Below are 17,552 nucleotides of genomic sequence, written 5' to 3'. Positions count from 1 at the left end.
GTGCGTTTCATGAGGCGTTCCGCTGGTGGGACTCCCGTGAGCGAGTGCGGGCGGGACCTGTAGGCCAGCAGGAGGCGCGATAGGTGGTACTGAAAAGAGTGTCCTTGGATGCGTAGCATGCCCTGTTTTATGACTTGGACCGCACGTTCCACCTGGCCATTGGAAGCCGGCTTGAACGGCGCTGTCTGGACATGTTTGATACCATTGCCCAACATAAACTCCTGGAATTCATGGCTGGTGAAACACGGGCCATTGTCGCTGACCAGGATGCCCGGCAAGCCGTGGGTCGTGAAAACCATACGCAGACTCTCTACTGTGATGGATGTCGTGCACGAGTTTAATATAATGCACTCGATCCATTTCGAGTATGCATCGACAACGATCAGAAACATTTTCCCCATGAACGGGCCCGCATAGTCTATGTGAATACGTGACCATGGCCTGGTGGGCCAAGGCCATGGGCTGAGTGGGGCCTCCCTGGGGGCATTGCCCAGCTGGGCACACGTCGTGCACCTGCGAACCCCGTGTTCCAGTTCTGAGTCAATCCCCGGCCACCATACGTGTGACCGGGCAATGGCCTTCATTAACATGGTGCCAGGGTGCTCGTTGTGGAGTTCCCTGATGAACGTTTCCCTTCCTTTCTGGGGCATGACTACCCGGCTGCCCCATAGCAGGCAATCGGCTTGGATGGAGAGCTCATCCATCCGTCTCTGAAAAGGTCTGACCTCCTCGGGGCACGCCCTGTGTGCGGGTGCTCAATCCCCAGTCAGGACACATTTCTTCATCATGGATAGGAGGGGGTCTCTGTTGGTCCAGAGTTTGATCTGGCAGGCTGTGATGGGGGAGCCTGCGGTGTCAAAAGCCTCAACGGCCATGACCATCTCAGCGCTCTGCTCCGACGCCCCCTCGGTGGTGGCCAGTGGGAGCCTGCTGAGCGCGTTAGCGCAATTTTCGGTGCCTGGCCGGTGCTGTATGGTGTAGTCATACGCAGCCAGTGTGAGGGCCCATCGCTGTATGTGAGCTGACGCATTGGCATTGACAGCCTTGCTGTCGGACAACAGGGATGTTAATGGCTTGTGGTCCGTCTCTAGCTCGAACCGTCTACCGAAAAGGTACTGGTGCATCTTTTTCACACCGTAAACACAAGCGAGTGCTTCCTTTTAGACCATGCCGTATCCATGCTCTGCCTGGGAGAGTGACCTGGAGGCATAAGCCACCGGTTGGAATCATTACCCTGCTGCAAAACACACCCAACCCCGTAGGATGATGCATCGCACATTAAAACCAATTTTTTACAGGGGTCATACAAAGTCAACAGTTTGTTGGAACACAGCAGGTTCCTCGCCTTATTGAAAGCCCGTTCTTGACAGTCCCCCCAAAGCCATTCACAACCTTCACGCAGGAGCATGTGTAACGGCTCCAACAATGTGCTTAAGTTCGGCAGAAATTCCCGAAATAGTTCAAAAGTCCCAGGAATGATCGCAACTCCGATGTGTTGCCGGGCCAGGGTGCCCGGCGGATCGCCTCCGTTTTTGATTCAGTGGGACGGATCCCATCTGCGGCAACCCTCCTGCCCAAAAACTCGACCTCTGGGGCCAAAAACACACACTTGGGCTTTTTCAACCACAAGCCTACCCAGTCCATTCGGCGTAGCACCTCCTCCAGGTTGTGGAGGTGTTCCTCGGTGTCTCGACCCGTTATAAGGATGTAGTCTTGGAATACGATTGTTCCAGGAATGGATTTGAGCAAGCTTTCCATGTTTCTTTGAAAGATAGCTGCCACCGAACGAATGCCAAACGGACACCTGTTGTAGATAAATAATCCCTTGTGCGTCGCGATGGTGGTCAGAAACTTGGAATCTTCAGCCAGTTCCTGAGTCATGTAGGCCGAAGTGAGGTCCAGCTTCGAGAACAGCTTGCCACCTGCCAGCGTGGCAAAAAGGTCCACCGCTCTCGGGAGCGGGTATTGGTCTTGCAGCGACACTCGGTTGATGGTGGCTTTGTAGTCGCCACAAATCCTGACCGAGCCATCTGCTTTAAGGACAGGAACGATGGGACTTGCCCAGTCGCTGAATTCAACGTCCGAAATTATGCCCTCTCTGAGCAGCCTATCCAATTCACTTTCAATTTTCTCATGCATCACATACGGCACCGCTCTGGCTTTGTGGTGCACTGGTCTGGCATCCGGAGTGATGCGTATCACTACTTTAGTGCCCTTGAACGTTCCGACACTGGGTTGAATTTTTGTAGGACCTGTGAGCATGAACTCCGCTCCACAGATGAAATGGCATGCACATCCCCCCAGTTCCAATTCATCTCAGCTAGCCAACTCCTCCCCAAGAGCGCAGGGCCATTTCCGGGGATGATCCAGAGTGGCAGCCGGTTCTGTGATCCATTATGTGTTACCACCAAGTTTGCACTGCCCAGCACTGGGATGATCTCTTTGGTGTACGTCCGTATCTGCGTCTCAATGCATTCCAGTTTGGGCCTGCTAGCTCTGTGTGGCCATAGTTTCTCAAATTGTTGGGCGCACATAAGTGACTGGTTAGCTCCCGTATCCAGTTCCACGTGCACCAGGATGCCATTCAATAAAACTTTCATCATCATGGGTGGCATTTTAGTGTATGAGCTGTGGATGTCAGCCACATGAACCCGCTGAACTTCAGGATCCATAGCTTTTCCCCATGCATCATCCTGCATTGCAGACCCCATGTCTGGTTCCTCTGTCTCGCAGATTAGCCTCGCTACAGCCTTTTTGCACATCCTGGCCAAGTGTCCACTGACGTTACAAATCCTGCAGGTATATTGCTGAAACCTGAAGCTTTTCGCAGTATGTCTACCCCCGCATCTCCAGCATGAGCTGAGATTGTTGTTAACAAAGGAACTGTTACCAGGCATTCCTCTCTGATTGTCCATTTGTTTGTTTCTAAGCACTCTGATGGTGGGTATTAATGGTCCCATCGCGGGACGCATTGTTCCTCGTGATGGCGTGAATTGCTGATCCTCTTTCCATTGTCCCTGTTGTGGGCCCACCCTAGAGTCTGTTGTTGCCTGGACAGTTTTGAAATGCCCTTGCCTGCCTGCGGGGTCCCGAGCCACGTTCACCATGTTAACTCCCTGGTCCGTCGCCACGTTGGGACCAGGGCTGCGTGCGTAAATTAGCTTGGTCACCTCTTCCCCTGCCATGAAGGTCTGTGCTATCAACGCCACCCCTTCTAAAGTCAAGTCCTTGGTCTTTATGAGCTTCCTGAAAATCCCGGCATGATTAATGCCCTCAATGAAGAAATACCTTAACATCTCCCCTCTGCAGGCGTCTGTGAACTTACAAAGACTGGCCAAGCGCCGCAGGTCCACAACGAAGTCTGAGATGTTTTGTCCCTCCCTACGCCGGTGTGTGTAGAACCGGTGCCGGGCCATGTGTACTCTACTCGCCGGCTTGAGATGCTCACTGATCAGCTGGCTGAGCTCTTCAAAGGACTTGTCCGCTGGCTTTTGGGGTGCGAGTAGGTCTTTCATCAGCGCATACGTCTGTGGTCCGCAGCTGGTCAGTAGATGCACCCTCCACTTGTCAGCCGCTGTCGCTCCCAGCCAGTCCTTCGTGACAAAGCTCTGCTGGAATCTTTCCACGAAGTCGTCCCAGTCCTCACCCACACAGTAACATTCCTCTGTGCGACCGGTGGCCATCCTCGTAGTTCGGTGATTCCCGTTTCTCGTCGCCAAATGTGGTTTCCCTGCACCTTACTACAAATTCACACGAGGCACGTATTGCAGACACAGTCACTATGTGACCTTGACCGATATTCCCAGGACCTCCCCTTTAATATCTGGAAACCCAGGTGAGGAGTGTCTCCCACAAGTTCACCTCATGTGGTCAGGGTGTGCATTTCTAGGGTATAAGTACAGTGTACAGGAGTTGCGTGAAGGTTACAGTTACATGAAGATTACCGTTGCATGATGGTTACATACATGACAGATAACTTCACAGAATCAAAGCTCACCGGCAAGCACCATGCACAAAATAATGTTTGCAGCAGGCAGAACGGCACAGGGAGGGCCCAACCGATTACAGAGGCCAGATCTAGGCCTAGAGTGACTCAGAGTCCGCAGTGGGGCGTGAATGCGTATCCATTAGCACCATGTTGGCGCTGCGGGGGCAGCCATAGAGGTCATCAATGTAGATTCAAGCCCTTTAAGTGCAAGAACACCAGCAAATGCGCAAATGATCTCTGACTCACCACGTGGCAGAGTCAGGAGAGGATGCCCGATCAGGAGAGGATTACGATGAACGAGCAGGAGAGGCAACTGAACCTGAGGATGAAGAGGAAGTATATGGGATACACACCTTCACCACCAAAAGCCCTGCGATAATGTTAAAAGTTGAACTTAACGGCACTCCAGTCTCCATGGAACTGGACAAGGGGGCAAGTCAATCAGTTATGAGCCAGAAGGCTTTCGAGAGGCTGTGGAGCGACAAAGCACAGCGACCCAAGCTGATCCCGATTCAGGCAAAGCTGCGCACCTACAGCAAGGGACTGATACCAGTTATTGATAATGCGGAGATAAGAGTATTCCATGAGGGAGCAGTGCACGATTTACCACTGTGGATTGTTTCAGGTGATGAGCCAACGCTGCTTGGCAGGAGGTGGATGGGGAAGATTCGATGGAACTGGGAAGACCTCTGCGTACCTTCTCCGGCGAATGAAGCCTCCCCTTCTCAAAGGCTGAGCAAACCCCCACTTTCAGCTGAACCAGGCATCGAAGTGCAGATCCATTCGCAGATCCCCAAGACACAGGCCACTCATCACAACCACGGGGAGGTAAAGTTCAACCAAGCAGCGGTACAGGCATGGTACCCACCACTCGAAGTCGATGATCCCTTCGCGATGATGGAAGAGGCTCCAGGTCGACCATGCGGAGTGGGACTCCAGCCAAAACGATCCGAATGCGTCTTCCCGACACCAGAGGCAAAATACTTGGGGAGAAAGATCACGGTAGTTGGCATCATGGACACGGATGAGAGGGCGCCCAGACCACGGGATGAGAAGGCGTCCAGACCACGGGACGAAGGTGCGTCCAGACCACGGAACGAGAAGGTGTCCAGGCCACGGGACGAGAGAGCGCCAGACCACGGGACGAGAGAGCGTCCAGACCACGGGAGGACACCGCAACGGAACGGAGGAATGTGTCGCCCAGCAAGGAAGACGACTGGGCTTGGGGCAAAGGTAAAGGGGCAGCCACGGTGAAGGCCAGGAACCCACTACGCTCCAATAAATTGTGTGCACCATGTAACCCTTGTGAGCGGTTTTTCATGGCCAATGATGTACCATTGTACGGGGTTGGGGGTACCTTACAACGAGCCAAAGTAGCGGGCGAACACCAACTGGTCGTATATGTATCTGACAAAGTACTTGTAACAAGTGATGTATTATCACACGGGGTCAGGTGTGTTGTACAGCAAGCCAAAGTAGCGGTCGAACGCCAACCAGTTGTATATGTATCTAACAAAGTATTCGTAGCAAGTGAGATGTTACCGCACAGGGCCAGGAGTGTTGTGCAGCAAGCAAAAGTAGCCGGCGAGCCCCAAACGATTGAACATGTATCAAATAAGTTGGACAAAGCAGCAGCCTGTGTTCACGGAATAAAGAGACGTACCAAAGAGTGTCCCAATATGTAATCGAGTTAGACAAACTGCTCATCCCACAAGCTTGGGAGAGCAGAGGCATCATTATCGATGCGTTGTTTCGAGAATGTCGAACACTGTCTGTGCACTGAAATATGATCCGCCACGGGCCAGGCACTGAGAGCAGCACTAATGTTCTCAGTTGTCCACCGTTGCCCACCACCGGGGCGGAAACAGTGCAGCCTGCAGACCCACTCGCAGTCATGGAAGTGCTAGAAAGCGAGGGGTCAACTGTAACGGCCCCCCAGCTTAGGACCTGGACCAGCCAGGATCCCACATTACCGCCTGCCAAAGATGAACTGCTAGACGGGATGTGGCAACCTATCTGTCGCAGAGATGATAGACCCATCCCAATGTTGCAAATCAATGCAGGCGGCTACACACAGTCGGTGGTCCGGGACCCCCATACTACAGCCCAAGATTCATGGGACCACGAGGCCTCCTGCCACTATTGAAAGTCTCAAGGCCATTGCAGCCATTCTGGGCTTGCCAGACATCAGGTTCAGCGACAATAGCCCAGAGCAGGTAGCCCAAATCACTAAACCTAGCACCACGTGTGCCACGGTAGGCTCCCTACAGACTTGGCTATCCCGGGTGCTACGCAATCACCAGACAGAATCACTCAGAACCGAGCCTTCCGTATGCCATCAGCAGAGAATGCACCATAATTGCACGGCCCCTCCACGCGACATCAGAATAAGTGATGTAGACCATGTTCAGGGCCCCAGTTGGGCCACTAGCACCGCATTAGCCAAGCGGGGGGAATGGAGTGTATGTGATGAAAACGGAGCATTTGATTGTGAAACTATGTACCGGGCTAACGAGTAAAGCATTTGGACAAGACCAAACTGCGAACTACAGATAACCAGGAACCACTGTGAAATGACCTGGCCCCCAGCGACCCACTAACATGATCAACTTCGCCATCAACCACGAGGATGAACTCACCATGTCAGGACTTCAACCCAAGCAATCGACCCGGGGGTGCAGGCTGCCAGATAACTTGCACAATAAGACTTTGGGGGGGGAGTGATGTTATGTATGTATGTAGACCTTACCCAAATGTAAGACTTTCCACTCGGGAGCACATCTGTGGGAGATCTAAAGGTCACCTGTGCACCCTGGGGCAAGCAGGTATAAAAGGTGATTCACCATGTTGCTTCCTCACTCTGGAGTCGGAATAAAGATACCAAGGTCACAACAGTTTGAGCTTGCGATATAGTCCTGTGAATTTATTCTGAACGTAACAGTTTCTTTAATAGGTCAAATGCTTGGTGCACTGAGAACCCTGCCAAAGAGCCTGCTCTCAATGTCAAGGAGAATGGAGGAGTCCAGCACTAACTTGTCACAGGGCTTTGTGCAGAGCGTGGAGCCCATCCTTTCCAACATGGAATGGGTGGCTAACTCGAGCAGTACACCTGTGGAACCAACCATGATGACCTATAGTGTCTGATTGCAGCACAAACAGCATCCACCTAATGTCTGTGTACTGCATTGGCAACTCAGTCTGATATCATGCAATCTTAGCTTGCTGCCATGGAAACTCAGACTGCTGCCATCATGGCTTTGGATACTCATGTGCAAAACGGCTTCAAGGGCATCATAGCACTCTAACAATCTGTTCTCCAACAGATCTGCTCCCTAAAGACACTCTGCAGATATGACCTTCTGCTGAGAGCCCTTCTCCCCCTTCTCCTCCCTCTTCTAGCAGCTTGTCCTGCTCTGCATGACCTCTGCTCATTCTCCCAGTCATGCTCAATGCCAAGAGGAAGGCTTACGGATTCATGCATGTCTGGGAGCAACTGATCTGTGCAGAAGCCTTTAAGTCAGCAAAAAGTACTACAGCACCTGCCAGACTACTCCCTGTAGATTATTGAAACTTCAAACAACTATAGAAAGCACCCAAAACACAGAATTGCAGCAACGACCAGAAGAAATAAACTTGTAAATAGTTGATGATCCCTTTAAATAGCGCTGGTGTGGGGTGGTCCTTCATGTTGTTGAAACCATGTTCAACTGTGCATGGTTAAGAGAGGGCATAGGCCAGAGCGTGGAGCAACAAAATGACAGCACAGGTATCAACTCAGTACTCACTGTGATTATTCCAACATCACAACCAAAAATACCATAGTCAGCAGAAGGCACCTCTACGATAGAAATGTTATGATGCTGGCTCTGGCTCCTGCTCCGGCTCCAGCTCTTCTGGGTGTCATGGACGGACACAGCAGGAATGCACAAATATATTCACAAGATGTTAAATTGCAACGGTATCAAAACATCTACAAGTCCTTGATATCGGTATCAGCTTGGTACAATCTTGCCTCTGAGGTATAAAGTTGCGTGTTCCCAGCAGTAAAATAAGTGGTGGTGGTCTGGAGCTCTGGACATGATCAGGGGGAAGGAGGAGCCCATAGCAAGGAAGCCCAAATCTCCTACTCCTCTTATCCACACGGACACCTAATTGTTGGTTTAAAAGGCTTATCTTCATGGGCATCTTCTACATAAGAACATTAGAATTAGGATCAGAAGAAGACCATACGGCTCCTTGAGCCTGCTCTGCCATTCAATAAGATCATGGCTGAACATCAACCTCAACTCCACTTTTCCACCCATACCTTGATTTCCTAGAGTTAAATCTATCTATCTCAGCCTTGAATATACTCAGGGGTCGAAATTGGTGAAGGCTCCTGCCCACCCAAGTGCTGCCCAAAGGACCGCCGATGGCCACTGAGGTACCTGACGGTACTATGGGTGGGGTTTTCATCAAAAAGGTCCTTGAAAGGGTGGTGGGTGGCAAAAGAGGGACTTATGCTGCCAATCTGGGCAGCAGCTGGCGGGAGCTCCCAACCTCGGCAGCAAAGGAGCTTGCCTCCCAAGTGCCGCCAAGGATAGAGTCGGGCCCATGGAGGGTCGAAGACCTGAAAAGGAAAATCATCGAAGAAAACCCCATCGGAACACCTTTAGGGGACCCCATCCAGGGAAGTCTCTGTAAAGAAAAAATGTAAAAAATGTTTACTAACCTTTTTTTTCAGCTCTTCATTCTCACCATCGGGGATAGAACAGCCTCCAGCCAGCAGTCCTTCCCTGTTCTGGCGCATCAACATGGCATCTCGGCGGGCGGGAGGTCTGTTGCACCACTCAGCCGTCCGCTGACGTCACCGGGTACTTCCCGGCGGCTCTCCCCTCTCGCCCACTCCACACCAAATGGAAAGTGGCACTGGGCGCAACTTCAAGAGAAATGTCGGCGGCACTGGGCGACAGTCGACGGTAAGGCCATCAGTTTCAGGCCCTCAGCATCCAGAGTCCTCTGGGGCAGAGAATTCCAAAGATTCACAACTCTCTGAGTGAAGAAATTCCTCCTCAATTCTATCTTAAATAGCCCACCCTTATTCTGAGACTGGGCATTGCTGGTCAGCATTTATTGCCCATCCCTAATTACCCTTGAGAAGGTGGTGATGACAAATGAGTGATTTGGTGGTCATTTAAAAGTCAACCACATTGCTGTGTGTCTGGAGTCACATATCGACCAGATTTCCTTCCCTAAAGGGCAGAAGACCAGAAGGGCTTTTATGACAATCCAGTAGTTTCAAGGTCACCATTATTTAAATTCCACAGCTGCTGTGGTGGGATTTGACCTCATGTCTCGCGGATCATTAGTCCAGACCCCTGGATTACTAATGCAGTGCCATGACCACTATTTTAGCATATCTCTCATATCTACCAGTAAATGTTTCTGTGAATGATTATCTGTGAATGAAATTAAAACACATTAAAAACATTCCCCAAAATATTCTTATTTCGAAAACATTTAATTACATTTAACTTCAATTAATTTTAAATATATGAGGTGTTTTATTTATTTATTATGCTGTGTTTCGGTATTTTAGGGCGTTTTCTCGTTGATAGTTATGGAAGTCCATACAAACAGAGCTCCCATTTTTATCAATGAGAATACTGCATAGGGATTGGTGGTCCAGGCCCACGTGACTCCAGCTTGTACGTATGTACCGCGAAGATATCTCCCTGTACTCTGCACAGTGAACTTGGGCCTCTGACTGTAATCCTACATTCCTCCGGGACCATCAGGCACTTTCGTAGATTTTTTTTGGGTCGGTGGCGTTCGTATGAAGGAAGCCTCCAACCGCCATTTTCCCCCAATGTGAATTATTATGATAGTGTAAGAACATATGCCCAAATATGGACAGTCATATTCTAAAGACATGCAATTAGCAGGATTACATCATAAAATGTATTTCCATAATTTGCACCCTTAAAATGCTGGGCGCTAGCAATGCCATTGTGTTCCTGGTAATTGAGTAACCTGTTTTTTGAGGAAGCCTTTTAAGATTTAATGGGCTATCGATGCAATTGATTCGGGGCAATTGACCACATAGGTTAAAGCAGTTGAAGGATGGGATTTCTTGAAAAAGTAAAGTTTGAGACCAGCAATGAGGGACTGGCCATACTATACATAATGGACATTCACAGCCACTTACCTCAGCTCCCATATAGGTCCCCCAATAAAGGCATGAACCCATTTATTTTAACCCATTCATTTTAAAGGGGTTGCCTCTGCTAAAATAGCGGAGAAAGGAATTTCAAAAGAACGTGCACATTTGTGGTGTAATTCAGGGCCAATAATATTCCATTCATAAATAGCAGTGTTCATGCAGTTTATCATTGAGATTTGTGCTCCACTACTGGCTGAATAGTAAACATACTTCAGAGTAAAAGTTTTACAATAAAGTTGTAAATATTCCACCGTAGCATTATTTGTGAAAATAGAATGAATTTCAGTTTAAAACAAATCAGGGTAAAAACCTCAAAGACTGCTTAACTTATTTATTTTAATCTAACACCTGTGCTAAAAGGGACACAGTGATTTAATACAAGTGTGTGAAGTTTACTTACAGGATTAGTTCTAGTTGGAAATGCCACAACTAGGTTAGATATGCTACAGATCTAAACTTCTTATTTCAATAGAGACTTTCATAAAACAGGACTCTGAGCAAATCATCATTTTATAAATGGACGCACAATAAATTTGACCCCACAAGTGAGAAACACCTCAAGATTATTTCAGTTGCAGTAAAATGTGGGACACTATATAAGACACTGAATATATCATTAAAATGTTTTACTTATGCCAAGATTATGATAAGGTGGTAATGGTTCACAGATTCAAATGAAACCAATCTTCAAACATTATACAAAAGGCTCTAAAGTGTAAATGTTGTAAGCATTAGGCACCTACTGAATATATCAAAACACTAGGCATTAGGCACCTGCTGAATATATCTAAACTCATATAAGTTTAAAGTGGCCACATATAAAATGGCTGCCCAAGCATGATGGGAGTTCAGTTAGTCAAGTAATGAACTACTGACTGAGGCTGACCGAGCAATGACCTGGTGAGGCCCACTACCAGGAATGCCTTGGATACAAGATAATTATAACGAACCATTATAGTACACTGGTATAATCAGTGACTTCACACAGCCGAACCCCGAGGAACAGAGATAAGGGGAGAACCTGCCTCACATAACGAGGTCATTAATCAGCCCGAGCTGACAAAAAATGAAAATACAGCCCCTGAGGTATCAGGGGAATTCTATTGGGTTAAAGAAACCTATATGTAATCTATAATCGTTATGATTGGATTGGGTCCAGCCGAAGTGGGCTGAGTAACTGTAAAGAACTATTGTAAAACATATAAATATCGATGAGTTTCTTTGTTTGTCGGAGAGAAGTGCCTGGATCCAGTCCTGAGGCTTCCACCCCGCATGCGAAAATAAAGACCGCATTGGCGTTGGAACCAACTCTGAGTGTTGAGTGATTCTTCTAAGAAAACATTCACGCTAACAGTAAATTTATAATTTGAACGTGTATTTGTACAATTCCAATAGTGAATATTAAGTATTGTTTTATAGACACATGAAGTGACTTTAGTTTGCAGAAAATTCTAAATTAAACTGGAAAACAAATGACTGATTCAATTCTGGGTATTTGCTCATAATTCATGGAGGAATTGTATGAATCTGTCCTGACAGACATGCTCCCATTTACCTTGCCATGCAATAGTCTTGAATCTGATAAGTCACCACAGTCCATTCCAGCAATGTCTGTCTGTCACCCTTCAACCATGCATCATGCACCATTATGTGAGCTCAGAGGAGTGACAAAGGTACCTCAGCTGATTGGCTGCTTTTGCCAGGCCATGTCAGTAACCTCGATTATTTCAAGACTCCATGCAAACCAAATGTCACGCTATCACAACAATTCCCAATGAACCTTGCAGTATGCCTCTGCAATCCAGGGCTTATTCATCAGTAATGCCAGTTTCTCTTAAATCTAGCAATAACAATTTCTGTGAATGATATTGTGTCTCAGGGTTTCAAGAATACACAATTTTGTCATCATTGTGCTCGCTTCAGTGGAGATATGGATATTTGTAGCAGAAGGGCGCTTTCCATCATATATTGCCAGATTGATTTAGTCAGCAAAATTCACACAGTTGAAATCACAAGTCAAAAAAGGCGAGGAAGCACCTCCAAGACAACAGGAACTTGTTACCATCATGCCTGGTAGTAGATTGTGCAAACAGCTGGCATTCTTTGTCATGGAGTTAAAGAGTCATCGTCGTCCTTTAAATCTGGTTGGCAAAGTTTTGTAAATCAATAATTTGATAGCATCGTCTAATCTGCGAAAACACCATTGTCTGAATGATGTCAGCGTGTGTTGTATTCAGTTTGGCTGCTGCATTCACCCTCCCTCTATAAAAGAAAGATTATCCTTTTCAAAGATAGCATCAGTAGAACAACAGTATTTTTCTGTAAAGAAAGACTTACATTTATATAGTATCTTTCATGACCACTGGACATCTCAAAGCGCTTTACAGCCAATGAAATACTTTTGGGGTGTAGTCACTGCTGTAATGTGGGAAACGCAGAAGCCAATTTGCAGAGAGAAAGCTCCCACAAACAGCAATGTGATAATGACCAGATAATGTGTTTTTGTTATGTTGATTGAGGGATAAATGTTGTACAGGACACCCGGGATAACTCCCCTGGTCTTCTTCAAAACTGTGTCATGGGATCTTTTACGTCCACTTGACAGCAGACAGGGCCTCGGTTTAACGTCTCTTCTGAAAGTCGGCACCTCCAACAATGCAGCACTCCCTCAGTACTGCACTAGAGTGTCAGCTAGATGATGTGCTCATGTCTTTGGAGTAGGACTTGAACCCACAACAATCTGACTCAGAAGGCAAGGGTGCAACCAACTGAGCCACAGTTGACATTTTAGTCAGATATATGAGTTTGTACAGAATACTGGAGACAATCTTTAAAATCTTTTAATCTTTTAATTTTTTTATTTCAAATTTTTAAAGTAATAAAGAATAAAATAAAATCAATCATTTTTACAACATTATGACATAGAAGTTTGCTGTGGGGTAATTTTCAATGTAGGCAGTGCAGAAAACGGGTGGCAACAGATTGGGTGCCATTGTATGCCATTATAACCATTATATGCCCGTTATATACCCGTTATAACCATTATATGCCCATTATACACCAATTATAACCATGAAATGGCCATTATACACCATTATAATCATTACATGCCCGTTATAACCGTTATACACTATTTATATGCCTGTTATAATCGTTATACGCCTGTTATAAACGTTATATGGCCATTATACACCCATTCTAACCATTATATGCCTGTTATACACCATTATAACCGTTATACGCCCATTATACACCGTTATATGCCCATTATACACCGTTATATGCCCGTTATACACCCGTTATAACTGTTATAAGCCCGTTATGCACCGTTATAACCATTATATGCATGTTATAAACTATTATACGCCTGTTATATGCCCATTATAGCCATTATAATGGGTGTATAATGGTTATAACGGATGTATAATGGGCGCCGACCCGACCAGAGAGAAGGCACCACCGGCAGCAAAAGATAAAAGCAGCTGGCCACAGTAGGGAGCAGCGCCAACCATCCTGAGAGGGGGACAAAATCGAAGTGTGACATCACCGGAATCCAGGCAGCTGATTGGTTGTGTTTCTTGAAACGAGGTCGGGAGGAGTAGTAAGGTCGAGCAAGGTCCGGAGGAGCGAGGTCAAGGGCCAGCAGCGAGGTCGGGAAGAGCAGGGCCCAAGAGAGGCGCAGCGAGGTTGGAACCCCGGAGCGAGGTCGGGACCCAGGAGCAAGGTCAGGGCCCAGGAGTGAGGTTGGAAGGTGCAGTTGAAAAAATGCGAGCGTCTATGAGCGTCCTCCTCCGTTTCGGATGCCTCCAAAAGTTCGTCAACATCCTCTGCCTGCTCGACGACGACATGCAGATCGTGATCCTTACCAATGGATCCATTACAGACCCAATCCACGTCCGGACCGGGGTCAAGCAGGGCTGCGTCATCGCCCCAACCCTCTTCTCACTCTTCCTCGCTGCCATGCTCCACCTCACAATCTACAAGCTCCTTGCTGGAGTGGAAGTAAACAACAGAACCAGTGGGAAGCTGTTCAACCTTCACTGTCTCCAGGCCAGCTCCAAGACTACCCCAACCTCTGTCGTTGAGCTACAGTACATGGCTGATGCCTGAGACTGCGCACATACAGAGGCTGAACTCCAGGACATAGTCAACGTATTTACTGAGGCGTACGAAAGCATGGGCCTTACGCTAAACATCCTCCACCAGCCTGTCCTCGCCGCACAGCAATGCCCCCCAGTCATCAAGATCCATGGCGCGGCCCTGGAAAATGTGGAACATTTCCCATACCTCGGGAGCCTCTTATCAACAAGAGCAGACATTGATGACGCGATTCAACCTCCAGTGCAAAAATACAGCCTTCGGCCGCCTGAGGAAAATAGTGTTCGAAGACCAGGCCCTCAAATCTACCACCAAGCTCATGGTCTACAGGGCTGTAGTAATACTCACCCTCCTGTATGGCTCAGAGACATGGACCATGTACAGTAGACACCTCAAGTCGCTGGAGAAATACCACCAACGATGTCTCTGTAAAATCCTACAAGTCCCCTGGGAGGACAGACGCACCAACATTAGCATCCTCAACCAGGCCAACATCCCCAGCATTGAAGCACTGACCACACTTGATCAGCTCCACTGGGCAGGCCACATTGTCCGCATGCCAGACACGAGACTCCCAAAGCAAGCGCTCTACTCGGAACTCCTTCACGGCAAACAAGCCAAAGGTGGGCAGGGGAAACGTTCCAAGGGCACCCTCAAAGCCTCCCTGATAAAGTGCAACATCCCCACCAACACCTGGGAATCCCTGGCCAAAGACCGCTCTAAATGGAGGAAGTGCATCCGGGAGGGCGCTGAGCACCTCGAGTCTCATCGCCGAGAGCATGCAGAAATCAAGCGCAGGCAGCGGAAAGCGCGTGCGGCAAATCTGTCCCACCCTCCCTTACCCTCAATGACTATCTTTCCCACCTGTGACAGGGACTTTGGCTCTCGTATTGAACTGTTCAGCCACCTAAGAACTCATTTTAAGAGTGGAAGCAAGTGTTCCTCGATTCTGAGGAACTGCCTATGATGATGATGGAAGGTGCAGCACCCAGGACAGGTGCAGCGGGGTCAGGACCCAGTAGCAGGGTCGAGCCCAGCAACGGGGTCAATCCCAGGTGCGAGGTTGGGGCCCAGGAGTGAGGTTGGGGCCCAGGAGCGAGGTCGGGACCCAGGAGCGAGGTCGGGGCCCAGGAGCGAGGTCGGGGCCCAGGAGAGAGGTCGGGGCCCAGGAGCGAGGTCGGGGCTCAGGAGCGAGGTTGGGGACCAGGAGTGAGGTCGGGATCCAAGAGCGAGGTCGGGGCCCAGGAGTGAGGTCGGGGCCCAGGAGCGAGGTTGGGGACCAGGAGCGAGGTCGGGATCTAGGAGCGAGGTTGGGCCCAGCAATGAAGTCGAGCCCAGCAGCGAGATCGAGGCCCAGGAGTGGTGCAGCATGGACCAGCAGTGGGGTCGGAGCACAGAGATGATGCAACATGGGCCAACAGCGAGATCAGGAGGTCTACACTGCATCCCATGAAACCCAGGGAAAGAGGACCTGCGGAATGGAGGGAGGAAGACAGTAGGTGTATGTTTGTGTGTGTGCACTAGGCCTATGCAGCAGATCCTGGTCTCCAATCGTCTCGGATCCCCTTGCCATTGAACTAATACTTTCAAGCCCGTGTGGTAGCTGGTATACAACGGCCACCCCACGATTAAAGAATTCATGCACAGGCATCTTCCACCCTTTAAGATGAAGTTCTGGACCTGGAACATCAGGACCCTCATGGACAACCCCAACAGCGACAGACCGGAACGCTGTACTGCTATCATTGCCTGGGAACTCAGATGTTTCGACATAGACATCGCCGCCCTAAGTGAGACTTGGCAGGCAGTGGAAGGCCAGCACAATGAATAAGATGTAGGTTACACTTTCTTCTGGAAAGGTAAACCAGAAGAAGAATGGCGCCTCCATGGGGTAGGCTTCACCATAAAAAATGAGTTAGTGGTCCATCTCTGAGACCCCCCCTTGCGGAATAAACGAACGCCTTATGACTCTTTGGCTCACCCTAGCCCGGAACCAGTGTGTTATGGTCATCAGTGCGTACGCCCCAACACTGGAAGCTACAGACAAGACCATAGAGGAATTCTACTCCAGCCTTGAACAATCCCTGTCCCGACTCCCAACGGGCGACAAGCTGATCCTCTTGGGCGACTTTAATGCCAGAGTTGGAAAGAACACAGACCTCTGGGGAGGTGTGATCGGCAGAGAGGGGGTCGGGAAAATCAACTCCAACAGTACCCTCCTCCTGACAAAATGCTTAGAACATGGCCTTCTCATAGCCAACACCTTGTTCCATCAGAGAGACAAGTGCAAGGCTTCATGGCAACATCCTCGCTCCAAGTACTGTCATCTGCTAGACCACATCATTGTCCGAGTGAGGGACCGCAAGATGTTCGCATCACCCTAGTCATGACAGAAGCTGACGACTGCTGGACGGACCACCGCCTAATCTGTTCTGTCATCTCCATCAATGTAGCTTTAAAACAGCGGCTGTAACAGAAACAATGCCACATGAAAATCAATGCAAGAGCACTCAAAGATCCTTCTAAAAAAGACTTATTCAGCTAGTGCTTCACTACCAACCTGGCGACGCCCGGTGACCCAGAGACGCAGAGTGTCCACAGGGCCTGGTCTCTCCTCAAGGCCTTCATAATTAGCACCTGTGAAGAGATGCTTGGTCACTCGACCAGGAAACACCAAGACTGGTTCAATGAGAATGATCAGGAGATCCAGGAGCTAATAAGCTGCAAGCACAAGGCATTCTTGAACTGGAAACAGCAACACAACTCAAGAGCAAGAAAGCAGGTCTACAGATGTCTGAAGGCCGAGGTCCAATAAAAAACTCGCGACCTAAAGAACAGATGGTGGGTGGAGAAAGCACAGGACATCCAGCAAATAGCCGACAACCACGATGTGCGTGGATTCTTTAGCACAGTCAAGCACCCAAGGTCCTACCCCACTGCGGGCCAAGAATGGAGAGGTACTCATCAAGGACAGAGAGGCAGTCAGTGCCCGCTGGAAGGAGCACTTCGAAGATCTCCTTAACTGAGACTCTTTTTTCGACGTTAGTGTCCTTGACTCCATCCCGTAGCCTGCTACCCACCACCATCTCAACACCATCCCAGCCTGGCATGAGGTTGAAAAGGCCATCCAACAACTGAAGAACAACAAGGCCTCAGGAGCAGATGAAATCATCGCCAAAGCACTAAAGCATGGCAGAGAAGCACTACTGGCATGAATACATGAACTCATTTCTATTATTTGGAAGGAGGAGAGTATGCCAGGGG

Source organism: Pristiophorus japonicus, chromosome 2, assembly GCF_044704955.1.
Source record: "Pristiophorus japonicus isolate sPriJap1 chromosome 2, sPriJap1.hap1, whole genome shotgun sequence".
Taxonomy (NCBI): domain Eukaryota; kingdom Metazoa; phylum Chordata; class Chondrichthyes; family Pristiophoridae; genus Pristiophorus; species Pristiophorus japonicus.
The sequence above is the reverse complement of the archived record's forward strand: the minus strand, read 5'-3'. Positions refer to the sequence as shown.